The sequence below is a fragment of the Ailuropoda melanoleuca genome, chromosome 1 (assembly GCF_002007445.2).
Source record: "Ailuropoda melanoleuca isolate Jingjing chromosome 1, ASM200744v2, whole genome shotgun sequence".
Taxonomy (NCBI): Eukaryota; Metazoa; Chordata; class Mammalia; order Carnivora; family Ursidae; genus Ailuropoda; species Ailuropoda melanoleuca.
This window is the reverse complement of record NC_048218.1, coordinates 119,460,368-119,477,205: the sequence shown is the minus strand read 5'-3', so window position 1 is coordinate 119,477,205 and position 16,838 is coordinate 119,460,368. Positions and strand designations below refer to the sequence as shown.

At 42.7% G+C, this 16,838-nt stretch overlaps 1 protein-coding gene across 1 annotated transcript in view; it reads right to left on the bottom strand.

Annotated features, from left to right (window-relative positions):
• GLI3 (GLI family zinc finger 3) overlaps positions 1-16,838 on the bottom strand; it is a 278,170-nt gene that overhangs the window by 247,215 nt on the left and 14,117 nt on the right. The window lies entirely within an intron of this gene.

The window sequence follows — 16,838 nt, the reverse complement described above, 5'->3', positions numbered from 1 at the left end:
ATGACATATTTCAGAGAAAAACATAAGCAACATCCAGATACCCACCACCCAGATCTACACATTCATATTTTGCCATATGTGCTCAAAACCTCTCCTTTTTAAAGAAATAAGGTGATACAGATACACCTGAACCCTCCCCACTCTGTTCCCTCTCCACCCTCCCCAGAAGTAACCACTCTTGCCGAACTGATGTCATCGACCCATGATTTTATACTTTCACTATATACTTATGAGTTCATTACGAACACGATTCCAAAGAGGTGTCCCCAAAGTTCACCTAGAAGCAAAAACTAAAAAAGAGCCAAGAAGCATTTGAAAAGGAACAGTAATAAAAGGTAATGGGCACTCTCAGATAAAATGTATCGTAGGATATAACATCTGAAAGAAGGTAGCACTTGGCTAAAGAAGAGGCAGGTCAATAGAATAAAACAAAAAAAGGCTATAAAATAGAGTGAGATGGCATCAGATACAGGTATCATTTCAAATCCATGATAGGACGACTAGCAAACAATTATTTACCCCCAAAGAACTAAAATTAAGGGGGAAAAAAAAGATTTTGACACTTCGCCACCAAAGAGGATATCCAAACGAACAATAAATATCTAAAAAGATGCTTAACTCCCTTAGACATCAGGGACAAGGTAAAGCCACACCTGAATGCCACTACATGGCCAACAGAAGGGCTAAAATGAGAAATACAGGACGTATGCTGGTGTTGGCAAGCACAAGGAGCAAATCCGTACAACCACGTGGGAAAACCGGGAGGCAGAGCGTCCTACTGCTAACTATACGTACTCTCTGGAGCAGTCATTGACTCCCTGGTGTGCACCCAAAAGAAATCAAGTACCCAATGGCCAATGTTCCGAACAGCCAAACCCTGGAAACCGTCCAAATGCCCATCGGCGGCAGAACGGATAAACAGAGCAACTTGCAACAGGGGAGCAAACTGACAGGCTCCTTTCCAGGGGCTGCTAGTTTTTTTTCCCTGGATCTGCGTGCTGTCTGGACGACACGTCCACTTTGGGAAAACTCATCAAGCTGTTCCCACACGCCATGCGCACTTTTCTCTCTGCGAATTATACTTCCACTAGAAACTTCTAAACACAAGGGGACGTGTTCACCTATCCTATTCTGCCGCCAAGTGTTTCTGAGAATGAGCCCTCACAAAAACAGCTGGATGGAAAGCAAGTTGCTACGATTCTTGAAACTCATTTGGTGAGATGCGGTCAAACCACACGGAATTTTTTTAGGGTTTTCACCATATCCTCGTCTACAATTAGAAAAAGAAAAGAAAGATGCCAACAGCCAGTGAGAGGAGACTGGTGGAATACATCCCATCGGGAGCTACGTCAGGCAGCAGGAGAGTATTACATGACATGGGAAGTGTCCCCGACGTAGGGGTACCCCAACACACGGCACATGACAGGCACCGTGAACAGAGAGACAAAGACTGAAAATAAGCCCAAGCATTAACAATTCCCGGTTTCTTTGTGCCTTTCTGAATTCCCCAATGAGCAGGTGTTCTTTTAATAAAAATGAACGAACCAAAAGGGTGAGAGGAGAGCAGGAAACCAGCTAGGCAGTCCTAAGGTCTCAGGACGCAGGGGGCAGGCCACCGAGACATTGCTCAAACAGAGGTGACCTTCACTGCTCACACCCTTTGGTTTCCATCTGCAGGGAAACGCTTTCCAAAAGGCATTATTTGACTAATCTCTGTATAATGAACCACATCGTCTTCCTTACGTGGTATGGCATCATCTCACGTCTGCACATGTCCCCTGGCCTTGGGCTGCGCACCCTTCGCTCGGCTGTACCTGAAGGGTGACGGTCACAGCGTGCCCCAGCTTCAGCCTATACATACCGCTCTCAAAAAATAATGACAAATACGGGTTATTTGAGAGGGTCAGCGTTTAGAAGCCTGGTAATCAAAGTTTATTGTGCTCTTGCTTTTTGTTTCTTTTTTCCACTCCGAAGAGTTTAAAGCAAGTCAATTAGTATCAAAGAAATTTGCAAACGATCTCAGGGAAGTCATGCTGAAATATAACGACATCGGACCAGATGCCAGACAGAAAACTAGGCAGAGCGCCTGAGGACGCTCGGAAGGTTGAAAAGAGGGCCACGGTCTGTGCAGAGTTAGTCCACGGAAGGTGAAATGCTCCCCCCGCAGTCCCAAACACAGACTGTGACTGCGTCCACCTGGGAAGATGAGCGCTGGAAGTCAGGTCAGTAATTAATGAAACCAGGTCTAAATCAGGGACGTACCCATCTCAGATTTCAGAGCATCTACTGTTTTTGTAGCAATTACCTGTAATTATCATCAATTCCATCAAAATTGGGCAAAAATCTTGGATTTGCACCTGAAACTGTAATCTATAGGCTGCACCTCAAAATACCTGGGATGGTCTCGACTTACCAATGGGACAGCACACTGGGGCCTAAACAAACTCATCAATAGCTTTTAAACCACGACAGGCACATGCATATGACCTGTACACATTAATCTGAAAGAATTGTAGATTTCCCTTTTTTTTTTTTTTAGGATTTTATTTATTTTAGAGAGAGAAAGAGAGCACATGCAAGGGGGGGCAGGGAGCAGAGGGAGAGGGACAAGGGAACTCTGCACTGAGCATGGATCCCAGTGCAGGGCTCGATCCCACAACCCTGAGATCATGATCTGAGCTGAAATCAAGAGTCGGGCGCTCAACAACTGAGCCACCCAGGCGCCCCTGGATTTCTCTTTCTAAACTTAAATTATGTTTTTAACTCACTCCTTTCAAGCTCCTCTTATTTACCTGACATTTGTCCTGTCATTGTACATTCTTCTAAATTCCTCAGGAACCTAAGGTGGTATCATACAGACCAAGTTTTTGAGGGAGAAAAGCTCTTTACATCACATACCCAAGTTCCTCATTTAAAGAGATAGTTATGTGCACACAGAACCTTTTGAATTCTTTTTTTTTTAAGATTTTATTTATTAATTTGACATAGAGAGACAGCCAGCGAGAGAGGGAACACAAGCAGGGGGAGTGGGAGAGGAAGAAACAGGCTCCCAGCAGAGGAGCCTGATGTGGGGCTCGATCCCAGAACGCTGGGATCACGCCCTGAGTCGAAGGCAGACGCTTAAGGACTGCGCCACCCAGGCACCCCACCTTTTGAATTCTTAATGTGAGGCCCCTATCAACTAAGCTGGATCACAACTACGGTTATCACTGCACATTTTATATGAGAAAGATACAGTGTCCTGGTCCCTAATCACTGTAGGGTTCTCATCTCATAGATAACCATTCCTTCAAAGAGCCATTCTAATCAATATTTTCCTAAAGAAAGTTAGAGCTGCAGAATCTTCCTGTGGACAAGTGCTTCTGGCAAATACTATGTCATGAATGTTTTTAAGAACCTGAACAAAGAGGGCATAGGCACATGCCCATAAACACTGCATAATTTCGAGGCGCTGGTCCATTTTCTGAAGCTTATCCATGAACCTCAAGGGTTCCTGGATTGCCCTTTAAGCCCCCACATGGAAAAAGATGGTTCGTTTCTGTTTGGAGTCATGCCGCTCTTGAAACAATTCCCACTGTACTCAACAGAACTTGTTCCCGGCTGCAGGGAGGCAGGAACCAGGTTTTCTGAAGGCTGGGAAAACTTGACATTACCTTCATGAGAAAAATTTTCCATAAAAATTTAACTCTCTTTTTCTAAGCACATATAATCTCTCCTTTGTACTTAAAAATGAAAAGCTTCCCAAATTAAAACAAGGTACAAAATTAAACCAGCAATCATATGTAAGATTTATACTGGTTTCATTAGTATACTCATATAGGATCAAATTTCTATATTTAAACACTGACTTTCTCTCTGCCTCCAATCCTCCCACCACCTGGCATCACCAGTACAAAAATCAGTCATCTAGTCTAGCATGGTAATTCAGCAGTATTTTGTAGCCTAGCCCCAGCTCATACAACTTTCAAAAAGAAAAAGGAACTAGATAAGGAATTTACAAAGCACTGGCTTCTTCCTCTCTATCCTTCTCATCTATTGTTGTTGGAAAGAGAATCAAGTTGTAGCTACTTTTCTGGTAGCCAGATGAAGACCTCGTGACAGGTACATATAGGACCACGATACCCCTCTGCAGTCTAAGAAACAACAAAGCAAACCGGAGGGCTACGACCTCATGTAACACCAACACTAGTCACCAGCAGGAAGAAGCAACAATAGAAATTTTCATGCTTTAAGAGCACGCGGCCACTGTCCTGTTACCCAGCCTTTTACACCCTTGGATTCCCCAATATTCAACCAGTATGTACGCTGGGCTGTCCATGTGTGTATTTATAAGCATCTTTTTTTTTCCCTTCAATTCACCCAGTTTTTTGGGTTAAACTGCTGGATGGAAATAGTCTCAATTTGTGTGAAATTGATCAAAGAAGGTGCTTTGAATTTATGTGAAAAAGTTTCCCATTAAGATGGTAGCTATTTTTTTTCAAACGTGATTCCTTTTAATTGCGGAAAAGAGCCCAAAGGCTTTGTCAAGGGGCACATGTTTTCTATAAATCAAAACATAAATAAATGTGAGGTTATTTCACTAGGCATACATATGGTTTTTGCTAAGTAAACTCTATTTATAAAACATTGTTAGCCTCCACCGGAACCGCTGTCAACATTTATAGGAAAGGAACTTCTCTACTGCTCTGCGACTTGCCAGGATTTGAAAACAAGCCTAGAAACATTAGTTTTTCAAGACAGATTTGATTTAAACTTAATGTGAAATGGGCCACTGTACGTTCTCTAGCTTTTAAATGCTTGGAAGAAATCTTTAACTGGTTCATATTTTACCAGAAAATGTTTACATTGTTGGAAGTTCCATTACTTTAACCATGCCATTGTTCTGTTCTTTCTAGAAGTTCTCTTCTGGTTATAGGCAAGGGTCTGGGATTATTTTTCTTATCACTGCCAATAGAACACACATATTCTGTGAAAGGGGAGTCTCTGACATCCCTTAAAGCTTAGGATTCATAATTACCTCACAACCTTCTCCCAAAGGCTCATTTGCGTGATCTCTCCTCCTTAGACACTCACCCTAGAATATGAACAGATTTATCAGTCCTACTCCGAGTGGTTCTCAAAATGAAGTTTTCTGTGAAAGGAATTAGCTGTAAGCAAGCACGAAGTCTTTGACAACCCACAGCAAACCACACAAGGTAACGGTAACTTTAATAAAATTGTACATTCTCCATTTTCCATTCAACTTTTCTTTCTTGGGCTGCAGGACCTTCCAAAACAGAATTCTTTCCAGTGCTTTCACAATCAATCCCTACTCTAGGTGGACCTAAGCCAATAGTTACAGTACAGTCGAGAGCGGTTCCAGAAAGAAATCTCTCGCTCACTCTTGTTTTTTTTTATTATTTCCTTCCAAGTTGAATCTTCCCCAGTTGTCCCAGTTTCTCACCTCTTGGCATGGAATGCACTGATTTTTATTTTTGACTGGCAAGAGGAAAATGTTAACTAGTTCCATAAAAATAACAGAAAGGATTTTTGAAATCCTAAAATCCTAAATTTCCAAGGTAATAAAACATCCAAATAGATTTAATGATTGCCTATCTAATGTGTAACTACCTTCTATATGATTAGACTGGTTTGGAAACAATGTAAATGCTTTCACTCCCAAATACTGTCCCCACCTATATGCAGAATTCCAAAATACATATTCTGATTTATAGAAGGAATTCTATTCTTCCGCAGTACACTTAAAGGAGAAGATTGCTTATAAAATGTGGCCACGGTGCCAATAAACTTAAAAATAGACATAGACAGATCCAGAAGAAAAATACGCTGTTTTCTCTACCATTCGTTTTTGTAATTTTGCGTATTAGCAACTAGCTCCCCTAATGGGAGATACTAATGAATTTGAACTGATAAGGAAATATAAGGAATTATAAGGCAGAATTCCCAAAACTTCTGTTCCTAATCAATCACCAGAGATCAGTGACATCATTAGAGCCTTTGATCACAGCTCCTCTTTCAAGCTCAGAAGGGACCGGATTGATCCTTGCTGGCACTGAGAAAGGAGAAACACCTAGAAGTACAGTTCACCGTGAAACATGAGCAGTCATCAGCATCTTGCCCCCTCCTTGGGGAGGAACAGAGAGCACATTCCAGGGCAGCCCGACACCAAACAATAGAGCCACCTCGTCAAATCCAAACCGAATTCCCATCTTACTGGGATTCCCAAAGCGCTTTAAGAGAGGAACAGACAATAAGCTACTTTTCTTTCAGTTTGGTTTGCCTTATCCACCGGACCTACCCAGGACAAGCCCCAAATCCCTTCACCATGGGGAGGGAAGAGGTTCTGCAGATTTTGTTTTTCCCATTCTGCCTGCTCCAAAGAACTTCATTCAGAACTCCCCCCCAACCCCCACTCCCCCGCCGACTTCTTAATTTCACTGAATAAATCTTTCCTAAAAATATGAGTTACTCCACACTGGCCAAAAAGAGGGTCGTGGAACATCACGTTGGCTCCGCTAATTTCAAAATGACTTGGATGGCAATCACTCAGAATGTCCTGATCTGAAATGGTCCCTTTGGAAATGAAAAGTTTTAAGTGACCTTTACTACTTAAGTTCCATTTGTTTGTTTTCTCCCCCCCTCCTTATTTGTAATACGAATCTAATTGAGCTTCCTGAACACGGTGGAACGTAGTGTATTATCTCCCTCATCAGGTGATCAATGATTTCATTAATAAGACAGATAACAAAACTGTCATATCATCGACACTGTTATGAAAGATGATCCTGGCTTCCCGCTCCATTTTCCAAGGTCCGGGGTTCTCGGTGGCAGCTCTGAGTCCATTCAATATTTTCCACAGACAGAGAAAAGTGAAAATCCATTTTGAAACCAATTTCAATTAGGATCCAGAAGCTGTTATCACAGGTGTCGCGGAATGGGCCCGTGAGTGGAAATGTCGCCTATCCATTCTGAAATGAAACCTTATCAGGGGCTACAAAGATGGCTAGGGACTGCCTATCTGTAAATTACTTTTCGTTCTGTGTTAACTCAACCTTAGTCCTGTCATATGGAATTCTTTCCATCCACTGGTAATAATCTAATGACTAACTAGACACAGCGCCCAAACGCCTTTCAGCCGGACAGGGCTGTCCCCGTCCACAGGGGTGCCAATGCAGGCTCAGTGGACCAGCAGGCAAGCAGAGGGTCAGGCCTGCTTTAAATGATAGAACTAAAAGTTTATTATGGGAAATAAAAGGAGCCCGTCTCCACCCACTGCATTCCTGGTGATTTTTCAATTGCAAACTCCAAGGCCCCCTTACTTCATTATGCAGCACCCAAGTCGGGAGGCTTTTCTCTCACATCTTCCAGGCTCCTTTTAGCAAATTATCCCATGACGGCGGATTTATTCAGTCAAAGACCTCGGACTTTGAGAGGCAACAAAAGAATCAAGAGACTTTCTGGTCCACCTGCCTGGCGAATGATGAGCCAGGGAAAAGTCTCCCCCAGAGAAACCAATCAAACCATTGTGTGGCACAGCCAGACCTTTTCAACTGTCAAGCCAGAGAGCAGGGGAAGAGATGAAAGGACGCGGAATGAAGCTACCATTTACGGAACCATGTGGGAATGGTCTCCTAAGATTTAATAATTGGGATGGAACTCAACTTTCTACAACTAAAGGGGAAAAAAAGAGAGAGAGAGAGCCCGAGAAGAGGAAAGAGTCAAAGAAAGGGGTAAAAAAAAAAAAAAAAAAAGTGAAAAAGGAAAAAAACCCAGCAGCCTAAGTCAGAGTAGGAAGAACTTTTATAATAAAAATTTCCCCTACCTGAGATGAAGCCCCATCTATGAAAGTAGAGGGGAAAGAGACGGAAGTTACCAAAAAAAAAAAAAAAAAAGAAAAGAAAAGAAAAGAAAAAAGAGAAAGAAAGAAAGCAGATGAAACAAAGGCTTTGTTTTTTTTTCTCTAGGTTGGAGCTGCATTGCGTGTTCTGATTCTAACGTGCTTGGGCAATTCATTCATAGAGGCAGGGCAACAGCAGAAAAAGCCCTCATTAATAGGAGTGCCTTGTAGTTTTAAGTAAAATGACATTTGAAATTGGCCTACAAGGAAACAATACATTGGACACTCAGCAAAGACAGACGAGCAGAGACACTAGGTCATATACTTCTGGGCAATTTTCAAGAACGTTTTACTTCCACTACTCATTCAACATGAAAGATTTAAAAAGAAAGGGAAAAAAACGATGCGAACAGGGCCTAAAAAAAAAATCATGGACTTTTTAAAAACACGAAATACCCGTCACATCAAGCCGCAACTGTAGTTCTAATGCTTCCTGTCATTACTGGTGACTCTTATGGTATGTACTGCTAAGCCAAGTTTAAAAAAACCAGTGTTTGTCAAATTTTGGGGGGGTGCTGGACCTGTTCTGTGTCCTGACTGTGGTGGTGGTGAAGTGATTTTATCGATAGAGTGAATTATGCACCATGTAAGTTTTTTTTAAAAAAATGTGAATTACGGCAGATGTATTTGGAAAGATTCCCATGTAAGCAGGGTAACAAGGAGATTTTGGCTTTTACCAGCCCCCCCTACTCTGCCCAGGATCCTGGTGGACCCAGTGGTCAGTGTGGCAATCCTCCAGCGTTCCACCTTGCAAGCTGCCTGGACACGCAGGCCCTTCCCCCATCTGGGCCAAAGAGGTAGGAGGCAGAAGGCCACCGAGCCACCTCCCCAGAGGGAGAGTGCCCATCCACAGGTGCCATTTTGGCCCTGAGCTATTGCTATCACTGTTAAAGGTCACTGTTCCTGATTCTGACCCGTTTATTTCTGGAAATGTGAAATAACCACATCACTTGATCACAAGTAATCAAAGCAGCCCAGAAACTTTCCACAAGAACAACACATCTTGCTGTGGCTTTTTATTCCCAAGTTTGGAAGGCTCTGGCAAGATGGGTTGGATAGTCATTCCTCATTTATCTGAGTGCCCAAGAATGGTCAATTTACAGGAGAAATCCAAAAGTTATATACACGAGAAAAAGGAGCCTTGCCCTCAGGGAAGCCCATTAGCACAGAATTACTGATTCATCCCATAATTTGAATGAATATTTATGAATGAGAAGTAGACCCTGAAAGCATTTGATTAGTTAAAGCCAAACGTGTGCCAATTTCAGGACCAGTGATTTGAGGCAGTCTGCTGATCGCACCTCCTGTCATCTGCTTACTTGCCTGTTAAACTATGTCCTGAGGACCACATTTTAAGAGTTTTCTGCAAACCAGTACCCTCTAATTATCTTGATCAAATTAAAGTTTCCCCACTCTGAGATTATTTCCAAATGATGTTGTGCTGAAAGAACGAGATGAAAGGTGTCCGTGAATGAAATCCTGTCGACTTATGCTCAGAAGAGCCTATTACTAATAACAGCTGACATGTTGGGTACTCACTGTGCCAGCCTCAGAGATGTTAAGTAATTAGCCCAAGACCACACAGCCACGAAGCTACAGAGCTGGGATTCAAACCCCGGCATTAACACTGCCGCTGTGCTCCATGTGTCCCCTGTCGCTGTGGAACGGCCTTAAGTCCTGGCAGGCCCACTGAGTGCTCGGGACCTCCCAGCACAGGACACTGAAGAGGGGTGGGGTGTGCAGGTACAAATCAGGGGCTACTTTCAAAAAAATTTAACGGGAAATACAAATCAAAACCACAATGAGATCCCACCTCACACCAGTCAGAATGGCTAAAATCAAGAACACAAGAAACAACAGGTGTTGACGAGGATGCGGAGAAAGGGGAACCCTCGTGCTCTGTCGGTGGGAATGCAAACTGGGGCAGCCACTCTGGAAAATAGTGTAGTGGTTTCTCAAGAAGTTACAAATAGAACGACCCTACAACCCAGCAATTGCACTACTAGGTATTTACCCAAAGGATACAAAGATTCGAAGGGGTACATGCACCTCAATGTTTATAGCAGCATTATCCACACTAGCGAAACTGGAGAAAGCCCAAAGGTCTATTGACCAATGAATGGATAAACAAGATGTAGTATAGATATATATAATGGAATATTACTCAGCCATCAAAAAGAATGAAATTTTGCCATTTGCAACAATGTGAATAGAGCTAGAGAGTGTTACGCTAAGCGAAATAAGTCAGAGAAAGACCAATACGGTATGATCACACTCGTTGTGTAATTTAAGAAAGAAAACAGAAGAACATATGGGAAGGGGGTAATAAAGAAGAGAGAGAGAGAGAGACGGGGGGGCGGGGAACAAGCCATAAGAGACTCTTAGAGAACAAACTGAGGGTTGATGGAGGGAGGTGGGTGGGGAATGGGCTAGATGGGTAGATGGGGATTAAGGAGGGCACTTGTTGTGATAAGCACCGGGTGTTATGTATAAACGATTATTACTGAATTCTACTCCTGAAACCAATGTTACACTGTATGTTAACTAGCTAAAATTTAAATTACAAAAAAAAGTTTTAACTAAAAGGTAAACGTCAAGGGTTATGGAGCGGGGAGAGGGACGAACAGGGGAAGCGCAGAGGATTTTTAGGGCAGTGAAGCTATCCTGCAGGAATAGTTTCTGTCACGGTGGCTACATGTCATTACACATTTGTCCAAGCCCGCAGGATCTGCAACACAAGGAGCAAACCCTAGTCAAAACTATGGACTTTAGTTAATAATCCTGTCCTAATATTGGTCCATCAATTTCAACAAATATACCACACTAATGGAAGATGTTAATAACAGGGGGATCTAGGGAGTTAGAGGGTGGACGGGAACTCTCTGTACTTTGTGCTCCGTTTTTCTGTAAACCTAAAACTTCCCTAAAGTATAATCTATTCATGAAAATAATAGCCATAAATAAAATACCCAAAAAACCAAGCGCTACTAGGTAATTCCCAAAAGGACACAAGACCATATGGAGAGAAAGCGACGGAGGACATAGTCACGTTGGAGAAGAATTTACACTCATTCTATGGAAGAACAACATAAACGAAAGCAAAGAGCCCTTCAATTTAGCTAAAATATGGGTTACAGATGGGAAAGTATGATAGCAGCAGATCAGACTGGAAAGTCAGACTGTGGTCAGATTTTGGAAGATACGTAAATGTTAACCACAGGGTTTTGAACAGTATTCTGTATGTAGCTGGGAACCACTGAGGGTTCCAGAGGAGGCGCATGGCATGAGCAGAACCATAAAAAGATTTTTTGGCAGGAACAAATCCCATAAATGAGAGGAGCAGAGGCCCAAGGCAAGGAGATTGGACAGAAGGTGACTTTAACTGTCTAGGCATGAGGTAGTAGGTTTTAAATAGCACAGCCCAGTAGGGTGGCCTGAAGGGACACAGGGGTGAATAATTACAGAGGAAAATCTACCAGGACTTCAAAACTGGTAGGATGTGGGAAGCATGAGAGACGGAGGGGTCAAAGGTGACGGTGCGGTTTCAAGCCTGGGTGACTGCAGGAAAGGTGATCTACTCAGGCAAAATAAGAAATCAGAGGTTGCCGGGTTCAGGGACACGTGAGTGTGGAATACAAGAGAGCCAGGGCTCTTATGAGAATCAGATTATCCATCATTAGTTAGTAGGTTTAAAAAGGTGAACACTCCTTTAAGAAGCATAAAATCCAACTCTAATACAATACAAACCATCTCTTAAATGGGAAACAATTTACCCCAGAAAAAAGAATAAGAAAAGGGACATGTGCATGCTGCTTGTTACGTTATAAACCATAAGCCAATGTTAGTTTTCAAGGTAAAAAAATTCAAAATAAATTTCCCCAAAATTCTCTTCCTGATTTTCTGGCTTAAGAAAGCATTCAGAAGAATGATACAGAAATTTTGCCATCCATCCTTTCTTAAGATGTGCAAACTTGGTCCCATTCAGGATTTGTGAAACATCTTGAACTGTTTACCAGAGTCCAGCAGATTCAAAATTACTTTTCCCAAACATTTTTCCCTTAATTTCAAAACCTATGTGTATTTTCAAGAAAACCCAATCCTTTTGTTTTGCATTCGTAACATTTAACTCACCCACATTCTCTGTCCGAGCACAACGGCCGACATGTGCTAAGCTCTTCTGACGTGCAGTGCTTTCAGAAGGCTGCAGACACTGCCTCACTTAATCCCCTAAAGATCCTGTGAAGTGGGTCTCATTACTTTCTTGCTAAAAAGATGAGGAAACTGAGACTTTGAGGAGTTAATCTGCCCATACTCACACAGCGAGTCTAAACCTGGAGCCAGAACTCAATCCAAGCCTTCGTATCCTCAAACCTGTGGGTTTCCCTAAGCAACATCCTATAATTTGAAAACCATTTTATCTGACAGCCCTTCCCATCCATCTGTCATGTGCCAGGAAACAAAACGTGACCAAGAAAAAAAAAAAGGTTGAACATAAAAAGGCACAAGAAACTAAAACTCACAACCTTCTGTCTATAGGGTACAAACTGCTTACCTATTTCTGAGCAGAATTAGGTACATCCTCTCTTACCATAAAAAAAAAAAAAAGTCAAGAAGACAGGAGCTCATGATGGAGAACAGCCAATGAATTCCAAATTCCCAACAAAACTCTGAGCCACCTTACTCCCAGCCAGGAGACAAACTGATACCATGATACACTGATAGGTGTTATTGGACAGTTTGAAAGAAAATTCCAGGGCCAGGAAGTAACCAAAGGTTAAAGTTAAAAAAAAAAAAAAAGTATCCCCTTACATATTTGCAGACCACAACACTCTCCCCTTACAAACCTTTAAGAGTCTTTTTTTAAGCAGAGGAGAACCAAGTTTTTCCTCTTGAAAAAAACAAAGTGAACAGGGAACTTCCTCTCCATTATTAATCTATCAACTCTGGTTTCACATTGCATCACCATTAGGATAATAATTTCTGCTTTCTATCACTTAAGGGTATGTTCCCAATAACCATCAGAGCCAATAAAAGATCTCCAAGACCATGGCCTACATAAGTTCATTATTAGGGCCTTTCTTGTTTTTAAAGTAGAGTAGTAGGTTAATAAGAAAGATCACATTACTCTTTTCAAAGAAAATCATAGGCCAAAAATGACATAAAGCACTTCAAATTGAAAAGTCAGTATTTGCAAGTCATGGAAGAAAATGTTACAGGATAAGGATAGGGTTTAAAACCCGGGAATATCTGGATTAAAAGCCATTTACTATTTACAAAACATTTCATGCCGCTTTGAAAGCAATGAATCCATACCAGCAACAAACAGATTATTAAGGAGTTTTACTTGTGGTGCTATAACATATTAACACATTTGGCGGTTTTTAAGTAAACAATGGCACCTAATATGTGAGCTCTCTCTGTATATGTGAAATATATTAGGTGCCAAAAATAATCCTTCACTCACAATTGCACTTAACAAAATTCAGAGAACTAAGTCTTTTCTTCTGTCATTTACAGTTACTGAAGAACACTAAAGCTTAAAATCAAGCACATGAAACACGGGTATTGTGGTTCCTGGGTAAGAATACTAAATGCTTTCTAGGTTGATACTGGTTCTTACACGTTACGAAACTCACATGTGGCTTGTCTTTTTCCCCCATACAAGACTCAGAACAGTTTTTCACTTGTGTGTGTCATTTTAAATTTCAGTTAAGAGTCGAAGGCTTGGGGCACCTGGGTGGCACAGTGGTTAAGCGTCTGCCTTTGGCTCAGGGCGTGATCCCAGCGTTATGGGATCGAGCCCCACATCAGGCTCCTCCTCTCCCACTCCCCCTGCTTGTGTTCCCTCTCTCGCTGGCTGTCTCTATCTCTGTCAAATAAATAAATAAAATCTTTAAAAAAAAAAAAAAGAGTCGAAGGTTTATATAGAAGGCTGCTCAGTGTTTGAACCATACATTTGGGTTGTGTGAATGTGTGTGTTTAAACAAAACTCCGTATGAATGTTATTCTAGGAGTAGATACTCAGCTGAGAAAACGAAGAAGACAGATCTGTAAGGACATGCCGTGGAATGTGCGTGGTTTGGCTTGAAGGTTCACAATCGGGAACAAACTATAGCACCTCGTGGCTGGAAAAGTTAATGAAGTCAACCTAACACAGCACCAACAACAAAACTTTTTTGTTTGTTTGTTTTATTTTATTTTAATCATGAAACTGAGGACAGGAGGGAGGAAAATGCATGTGTTACATCCGTTTGGTTCTTGACGTGAAACTCCTCTTAAACTGTTCATTGACAAATCCCTGAATTTCAGAGCTTTGTAAAGAAAGCCCAAGAGCCCCCCCACCCCCGGACACCCAGCAATCAGTACCAGCTATGATGGGATGGAAATGATCTCACTGTGCTTTGTGTGAACAGCTTCAGTGCAGGTATCAAGGCACCTCTGAAATGTTTGTAAAGAGAAAAGAGAGGAAAGGAGACAGAAGGGACAAAAGAACAGATGACCAAGGCAGTGACAGCCACCTGCCAGCCAAAAACCCAAAGCGAACCAAGACCAAAGCCCCCAGACGAGCTGGAGGACCAGAGCCCAGCGTGGAGGGAAGCGGGAGACCAGGTAGCAGTCTGCAGAACAAAAAAGGGGCTGGGTCATGCCAGCCCCTAGAGCAGGATCCTGGGGCTACAAAGAGGCTCTGAACTAGTTGGAAAAACCCGCGGAGGACCCCGGTACAATTCTCAGCATTGCTTACGCAGAGCCATCAAGAAGAAAAAGGTTTTTGTTCTTGTCTTTACATTTGTTTTCTGGTGTTCCTGGAATCTTCCAGAACGGCAATCTATGCGTAAAACCACCACTTCCATTTTTCTTTCACTTGGTTGGGTCTTTCTATGGTCCCCCAGTGAGAAGTTAATAAAGCCCTTACGGGACACAGGAACCCCGGGAACACAGTCAGAGCCGGCGGGATGAACAGGACAGCTCTCCTTCAGGGACGTGCCCTGCACATCTCCTGAGCACTTGCCCCAGACAGGACAGGTTTCCCACCTGCCGAGGAGGCCACGTGGGCTTCCAGGACACAGGCCCATGAGGGCCAAAAGCCAGTGGAGTTTGGTTCAGGATCGGTGACCACTTCAGACAGCAGGCCCAACCTCGTGAATCGTGACTGTTGCTTCTCTGGCTAATGTTCTCGAGTGACTGCTTGGCTCCCACAGGGCTGGTTAGGTTGGTTCTGCTCTGAGTCACCTTGAACAGGTTCATGAGAGGAACTCGTGGTCAGTGTGGCTCAAGACAAACTCAGTGGCACCCAAACCGTCCCAAGCACGTGTGGGAGGGCCGGCGCGGCGGCACTTTCACACAGACAGACGGAGCACAGGGGTGACACTGCAGAAATTCGGAAAGGACAGCGCCTTCCAGAGGGTCCACACGGTGCCCGCCAGCTGACACGAGTTCCCACCTGTTCTCACACACCCACGTGCACACTCCTATACACTCAGGCTCACACATGCCCACGCATGTCTGCACACGCTCACCCGCACACCCTCACACACGCTCACGCACACACGAGGCGTAAAGATAACCAAAAGTTGATGTTTCAGGAAGCATAATACCCAGAAGCGCTTATTCCTACAGCATCACGATTAAACATTCTCGAACCACCTGCCCTGAATGTACTGATTCTATTTCCAAAATTAGAAATTTGTCTAATTTTTACAAATTCCAGAAAAAAAAGAAACAAGGGCCACGTGATGTTTTTAAAGGAGAAAACAGGTCTTCCAAAAGCACACTAGAAGAATAACACAACTATCCAGCTCCATTAAAATAAGATCCAGTCCGGACTTTAAATACCACAAATAAAGGGAGAAATAGGGACAAATTTCCACATGTATGTAAATTCATTATTTTAACTCAGACATAAATATGTGTCCCTGAGGAGCAATTCAAAACTGGACTCATTAGCAGCAGATTTAACGCCAGCCCCTCCTGTGGCCCAGCCAAGCCAGCAAAGCACACTGATGACAGCCAGGAAGGGGAGCCGTGGACAGGGATGGGCACGGGGAGCAGGGGCCGGGCTCCTCCGTGTCAGCTCGGACAATGCCACCGTCAGGAAAGGAAGGTGCAGTTACCTTCCAAAGCAGATTCTGGCTCTCCAATTGTATGTAAAATAATAATAATAATAATAAAATAAATAAATAAATAAAAATTATAAATCAACCTGGTAAAGTCTTTCTTGGAATAAATAAAATAAAAGCCCATAGGGAGGGAGGTAGCAGGTTGGTTCATGCAAATCAGGGTGCCCGGATGTGCAGTGCCCGAAAGGCAGGAGAAAAGACCAGCTCATTCTTCTCAAAGGGCATATGGAAAAGTGGAGGGCGATGGAGGGGCGGAGGCTGGAGAGGCTATGACATCTACAAAAAGCAAAGGCACCGACTGGCCTAAGAGAGTAGAAAAGCTGGAAAAGGAAGTTGTCACCATTCACCTGTTCAGTCTGTTTTTTTCCAGAGAGGGGGCTCTGGAATTTGTTTGCAATGCTCCACGCTTGAATTGAATTGCCTCTCGACATCGTGCTTAAAATATTAAAAAATCTAGCACCAAGAAACAACAGCTAGGTGTTATCTGTGAACACAATTAAGTCCATTTTTATAAGCCAACAACAAAACCTGCATCTTAGATACCAGGGTTACCTTGAAGTCCAACCATTAACAACTTTGAAAATCCTTTCAAATGAACTACATTGAGTTGATGGGGGAGGCAGGGATCCTCTCACCAAATCCTGACAAGGCAACTTTTGTGTCTTTTGTAATAACTAATAACTAATTATTCCAACTAGTGCAGACTTCCCATGTGAAATGCAAAGTATTTTGAACTCCTGCCAGACTAATCAAGATGATTTCCAAAATGCCACAACAGGAACTTCCTATAATAAATAACCTATCACATTTACATCTCAAATTAG